General features: G+C 45.9%; 1 long non-coding RNA gene across 1 annotated transcript; it reads right to left on the bottom strand.

The window, feature by feature from the left end:
* Window positions 1-1328: 1328 nt before the first annotated feature.
* On the bottom strand, window positions 1329-6835 carry LOC139764760 (uncharacterized). The gene is made up of 2 exons (XR_011716454.1): window positions 6725-6835; window positions 1329-3198 (listed from the first exon to the last, which is right to left on the bottom strand). It is a non-coding gene; the product is annotated as an uncharacterized lncRNA (long non-coding RNA).
* Between the last annotated feature and the right edge of the window lie 606 nt (window positions 6836-7441).

Below are 7441 nucleotides of genomic sequence, written 5' to 3'. Positions count from 1 at the left end.
TTCAACATGATAGATAAGGATACAACGGGGAGGGTTATGAAAGGGTCTGGGGTATATGTAGAATCCACAACCAGCGGTTGTGAAGCGCTTCTGTGGATCGATTGTACCACCAGGGGGGGAAAAGAACCCCCTCACCTCATATTCCTTTCCCCCCTCCCCCCTTTCTTAGCCACCTACAATTTGCCTCGAAAGCTACGTCCTCAGTGCCGAATACGACGACCAGTGGGGTTCAGATGTGCGTATACGCAGTCGATCTCCGTAGCGTTCGCCGCAGTCGGAAAATACGCAACTCAGATCATACAAGGATTCGTTTCCATGGGGCTCCAGCAGTTGAAGGGTGCGCCCCGTGCAGCAGAGAGGCACGGTGGACTCCTTTGCAGCGTGAGAAGCCCTGAGGAGGTTGTACTCCTTTCCGTCCACTGACTTCTGAAACGCGGGGGGAATCCCACTCAAGCGATATCCAATAAAATCAATGTAAATAACATCTTTTTTCTTCAATAACGACAAAAAGACAATCGTCTTTTCCTATGAAAAGTGAAATCTATCTCGGTTTTCTGTAAATAATTCACCTCATTTTACACCAAATCCCATTTTCTATTTCTTTTTTCTTCCATTCTAACCCTACCCACTTGAACTTATCTATCGTAAAACATGAATTGGCAAAAACCACCCACTTTCCAAGCTCTGAAATCGTCAAAGTACGAGTGAGAACCTAAATTTGATTGAAGTTAGGTGATTACCTAACTATCTAAGTTAGTCAGTCCTAAATTAAGGTAGTTAATCGAAACTGAAGGAAGCGAACGACATAAGACATTTCCTTTAGGTCAAAGGCCACTCAATGACCACAGAGCTCAAAGTTTTAATGTCATATTTGCAAGTGTCTGTGGTCGATTACCTGTGATCAATAATCGAGTTGATCCGAGTAATCTGATCAACCCCCCCCCCCCCTTTCCCCAAACCTTTGATCAATTTACTTAACCTGACCAAGAGAGCTTCATTTACACAGGGGGTTGGGTTCACCTTAATAGCTTTCGAAGCAACGACACACATCGTCTGTTCTTACATACGCCGACACGAGACCGGGTATAGTACACCCAAGGAAAGGCCACTTCGACTGAAGAGGTAAAACAAGGAGTGTATCAAAAGCCAAAAAAGGCATCAAATGATTCTGAAGACAAGGGGACTTAGCAGCGGTGTTGTCCTTGGTGAGGTATGTGGGGGTACGAATCACACTGAGGGTCGAGTTGACGTTCGAAACGATTTCAATTTCCTCTCTCGGTACAACACCAGAACCCTCCTCCCCCAAAAGGTTGTAGCTAACAGAGAAATTCATTAAAAAGGTTTATTTAAAAAACATATACACAGGCCGCTTCCACTAGAAGAAAACACATACAAACTACATACATTACAGTAATTTGCTATGTAAATATATGACAGTAACACAAGAGATACAAAACACATATCTATACACAAATATCTACTTCCTGTATGCAAAATGCGTCACAATATACGCGCACACAATGGCTTCTGTGGGTGACTGAGTCAAGCGCGAGGCGATCCGGGTTCAAACTCTCGGCCTAGCATTCGGCCCGACAGGTAATCCTAGCTGCTCATCATCCCCTTTGGGACTGGTCGACGAACGAGTACCTGCACCAGGCCATCGTATGTGTACGTATAGACGTAAGATACGAGGCAACACGAGTGTAAACTTCGCTCCCCTTCACACAAACAATAACACACACACACGCACATAGGTAAATATAGTATGAGTTTTAACACCTAGGGGAAAAAAAGAGCCAATTTGGTGTTGTTGTCAAAATCCTAAAAAGAAAGTTAAAATGCTATTCTTTGGCCAGTCAGTCCGACCAATTTTGTAAAGCAACTGGTTAATTAACATGCCACAAAGCACATCAACATACCATAAGTCAAAATATCTCTTCTTAAGAATCATTATATCAATCACCTAACCAAACCATTGTATTAACGCCCATTACTTATGCATTTGAAGGTCATTATCCTGACATGATCGATAAATAGTCCAAAGATGATTCAAAATGAGACTCTCATATCCAATTAGAATAAAACAAATAAGGTTTACATAGGGTATCTTTTTTGTGCCTCAGCATCATTCACAGTTTCGTTTTCCCCCACTCATGTTTGCAGTAGACCTCACTGTCACTTCCTCATTACCTATCTCCTGGTGGAGATAATGAGGCGGGGGGAGATACACCACAAGGCTAGAGAAGAGAGACAGTTTAGACGTCTCCAAGCCAAAGTCTCCCTCAAGGTTCGAAAATTTTGAGATATCGAAAGTCTCCATCTCGCGTTTCTTCCCCCGGCCTCATTATCTCTTACGTTCCTTGATAATGAGATAGTGAGTACTCTCTCTCTCTCTCTCTCTCTCTCTCTCTCTCTCTCTCTCTCTCTCTCTCGTACTCAGGCTCGCGTAAGCGAATGAGGAAGGAGGCGGCGGTGGGGAAGATGGGGGAATATGTCGCTACTTGTCCAGGACGGAGTCGGCGTCCGACTCGGAGTCTCCATGGGGCTGGCTGCGACAGTGGGACTTGAAGGCTTGGTACGTCCGGAACCTGTGGAGGCAGCCGGAACACTGGTAGGGCATCTCCCCCGTGTGCTTCATCTCATGGTACTTGAGGTGATGCCGCTTGCGGTACCTCTTGCCGCACACGGTACACTGGAAGGGCTTCTTGACCGCGTCGTCCCCTGCGGCGGGCGAACGAGGAGGAGGAGGAGGAGGAAGAGGATGATTGCTCCCAGACGCCATGGTTCCGACCCCTTCAGCGTCCACGCCTTCGTCGGCTGACGTCTGTATCTCTACGATGGTTCGCGTCCGACGCCTGTACAGAACTCGTCCCGTGACCTACGGAAGGGTTGTTTGGCCTCAACTGTCCGGTGGACGGGTCTCGGGGCCGTTCGTGACGGTCCAACCACGCCCGTCCTTCTACACTTCCCTGGTTGCCGGGGGTTGGGCGCTGGAGCGTCTCACGCTGCATCAGCCCCTGGTCGACAGGTAGTTTGTGCAGTCCCAATGCTCCTGGTCGACAGGTAGTTTGTGCAGTCCCAAAGCTCCTGGTCGACAGGTAGTTTGTGCAGTCTCAATGGCCGTGGTCGACAGATAGTTTGTGCAGCTGTAACGGTCCCGAAACACACAGGTCACCGTCGAATTCACACCCCAAGAACCTGAAGACACATACAAACCATCACTAAACCCTTACAGTAACCACGATACACACCCTTACTGTAACCACGATACACACCCTTACTGTAACCACGATACACACCCTTACAGTAACCACGATACACACCCTTACTGTAACCACGATACACACCCTTACAGTAACCACGATACACACCCTTACTATAACCACGATACACACCCTTACTGTAACCACGATACACACCCTTACTGTAACCACGATACACACCCTTACAGTAACCACGATACACACCCTTACAGTAACCACGATACACACCCTTACTGTAACCACGATACACACCCTTACTGTAACCACGATACACACCCTTACTGTAACCACGATACACACTCACTTTCAGAATCGAGGACAAAGATCTACGTGCAGTCGAGCGAGGGGAATACATGGCCTTGTCTAAACTCACTAAGGTGGCAGATGTTAGCTAAAAGAATGTAAATGTGACCCTTTTTAACTCCATTGCCTAAGTATCGCACTGTCCTAACCCTTAGAATGTTTATTGGTACGCCAAAGATATATATATATATATATATATATATATATATATATATATATATATATATATATATATATATATATATATATATATATATATATATTACTATCAACACTCCGTCAATGAATGTATATGATTCATTCACCATCACACTTATCTTTGAACACCAGGACAACTTATCAAATTAATTCAAGTTAAAGAATTGAAGATCAAATAAAGTGTGACCTGTACACAGGCCACGGGAGTGGGTGGATCTTGCTAGTGGATCATCCAAACGTAGTCCAACTACTTGACTTCATAATCCACCACAAGGAACTTATGAAAATGGGATTTGTCTTCTTCCTAACGCCCTGAACCCAGATAAGATCAAGTGGACATTCTAAGCTTACCACTTCCTTATGTTGTCACGGCGTCTTGAAGCTTGTACGAGCTTACTCTATCGACTGGTTCGCTTTTTGGGGTATACGAGGTGAAGGCCATGCCATCTCACGTGCTTAAAGATCTCTCAGGTCATCTGGTTAAGACGAGGTTCTGCGAACACCAAGTATGATTCACCTCGGCCAGTGGAGGAGGAGAAGGGGCATCACCATCCACAAGCTTTGCGAAATACACTACCAACTCCAAACGTGACGACCTCACCGCCGTAGGACCCCCACTAAACACTGACGTCCTAACGTTTGGAGGATATGTTGACGTCACATCCGGCTGCATGTGACAGAAGACGCGCAATAACACATCCGTCCATTCCCCTCCCCCACCACACACACACACACACACACACCATCACCAGTCCTGCCTGACAACGTTTTCTTGGTCTACGCACAAACGAAAAACGAACGTTCTTTAGCGAGAAAGAATATTTCTCAGGTGTATTATACCCAGGGTAATTCCTCTTCCATCCCCCAAAAAACCGCTATACTTCATCACTTTCCCCCAGCTAGCGAGGTAGCGCCAGGAACAAGCGAAGAAAGGCCACATCCGCTCACATGCATTTGCTGGCTGTCATGTGTAATGACCAAAACCACAGCTCCTTATCCACATTCAGTCCCCACAGACGTTCCAATTCACTCCATTCCTTGCACGCCTCTCACCCTCCTGAATATTCAGGCCTCGATCGCTCAAAATCTCTTTCACTCCATCCTTCCACCTCCAATTGGGTCTCCCGCTTCTCCTTGTTCCCTCCACCTCTGACACGTATATCCTCTTTGTCAACCTTTCCTCACCCCATGCGCACCAATTATACCCTCAACTGCCACACTACTCTGCTTCACATTCAAATCATCCATCACTAATACTCGGTCTCGTGCACCAAAGCTGCTGAACACACTCACTCAGCTGCTCCCAAAACACTTGCCTCTCATGATCTTTCTTCTCATGACCAGGTGCATAAGCACCTATAATTAATCACCCATCTCCCTCCATCCACTTTCACTTTTATCCACATCAATCCACAATACTTTCTAGGCTACACTCTTATCACACACTCCCACCATTCTTGCTTCAGGAGGAGTGCTACTCCTTCCTTAGCTCTTGTCCTCTCACCAACCCCTGACTTTACTCCGAAGACATTTCCGAACCATTCTTACCCTTTACCCTTGAGCTTCGTTTCACTCAGAGCCAGAACATCCAGGTCTCTTTTCTCAAACATCCAAGCTATCTCTCGTCTCTTCTCATCTTCGTTACATCCACACACCAGCCTGAACCTTCGAGGAGGATGAGCACTCCCCTGCTCCGCCTAGTTCCTTCTTCTGTTCCCTTTCTTGAAAATTGAAATACAAGAAGGGGAGCGTTTCCAGCCCTCCCCCCCCCCTGCTCCCGCCCACTTTAGTCGCCTTCTACGACACGCAAGGAATACGGTGGCAGAATTCTTTCTCTCCTGCCCAAGGAGAGGTAAATATATACAATATAAACCGTCATGTATGCCTGGTCTCGTAAGCGGAAAAAACAAGTCCACGTCTAAAGCGAGTGTATGTGGTGTGATAACTACCTTTAACACCTGAACGAGGCGTTTAAAAGGTATTCGGATAAGTGGAGCCTGACCTTAACGACCACGGCAGTTGACATATCAAACATGTTATCCAAACAAGCCTCCCAAATCCCGTTCTCTAACACGACCCTGCTTGACTTCAGCCTTCCAAGAAAATGTAAAGGCTTCTCTGTTATATACTATAACGGATACTTAATAGTCCGCCGTCAATGTATCATTTCTCTAAGTGACAACTGACCAGTCATCTCCGGGTCAGGAAATTTGCCTCATATAATCTCAAATCATCCCTGGGGATAGGGGAATAAGAATACTTCTCACGTATTCCCTGCGTGTCGTAGAAGGCGACTAAAAGGGGAGGGAGCGGGGGGCTGGAAATCCTCCCCTCTCGTTTTTTTTTTAATTTTCCAAAAGAAGGAACAGAGAAAGGGGCCAGGTGAGGATATTCCAAAAAAGGCCCAGTCCTCTCTTCTTAACGCTACCTCGCTAACGCGGGAAATAGCGAATAGTTTAAAAGAAAAGAAAAATAATCTCAAATATTTTGCGTTTTTGATAATGGCCAAACCTCCAGGTAATCAACACCCTCGTTATGATCGGCTTGAAACACCTCGTTTGAAACGTATTTCGAAAGCGTTGCCCTTCTTATCCCTCACACTGTCTGAGCCTCACTCATAAACTTTAACGAGTCCTCTTCCTACTGCCTCATATGCCTCATTTTACGGGGACTCATCACGTTCCAACTGCCTCATATTCTCGTGTAGTGTGTTATAACCTCAGTCCTCTCGTCATCTCCCTCACATCTGATTTCTCACACTACTGCCTCACATCTCCCGTAACTCACTGGTCTCATTTCTCTCATTATCAACTCTTTCCTCACGTCTCACACACACACCCTGCCGAGCCATTTTGACCCGCTTGCCCAGCGGGAGTAACCCACACGCCCGCTCATACATCCCTCAAAATCAACCTCGACCACTGCGTCATGACATTCTGAGAGCGCTGACTTGCCCTTACCTTCAAAGCGTCGACAGCAAACGCCTCAGCGGCCGGCCAAGCAGACACGACAGATCCACTTGCCAACAACCATGTCACACTGCCCGTTGTACAGCGCATTGAGTCCCAGGGGAAGGTGGAGGGGAATCGAAATGACCAAAGCTGATTCGAACAACCCTAGCGACCAGCCCACTCCAATATCGACCAACCTACTCCAATATAATAGGAATAGGCTGTGCGATGATCAAATTACAATGATAAACGTAAACTGAATCATTAATCAAATGATTAATAGCTACAAGTAGCGTGGATGTATACCTAATAGACATACAACTATGATTGCTATGAAGGTCCCGAAGCGTTTCAAAGTTGATCCTCGAAGCTTCGTGTGAACCACATGGCTCAGGCAACACCACCCCAGAGGAGTTTGTCTAGTGTCTCGTGATTCCCCAAAGTGACACTCAAGTCTAAACTTATTACTTACTTGAATAAAGTTTCCTAATGGCATAGAATGATGATCATGAAATGCAACACAAGCCTCATCCACCACCAACCAATTCCTCAAAGAAAAAGTTACGTGGTTGGAGATTCAGCCATTTGCTCAAGTAATAACTTTTGAGTTAGGTTAATATTGCATGGAAAGACCTTTCAAATTCGATCTACAGAACCGCATATTCGCATGTCTGGATATCTAAACATCATGTTAGTTATAAATGCCAACATGCAATTACAGGAAGG

This window comes from Panulirus ornatus, chromosome 51 (genome assembly GCF_036320965.1).
Source record: "Panulirus ornatus isolate Po-2019 chromosome 51, ASM3632096v1, whole genome shotgun sequence".
Lineage (NCBI taxonomy): Eukaryota > Metazoa > Arthropoda > Malacostraca > Decapoda > Palinuridae > Panulirus > Panulirus ornatus.
Note: the sequence above shows the minus strand (reverse complement) of the source record. Positions and strands in the feature narration are given on the sequence as shown.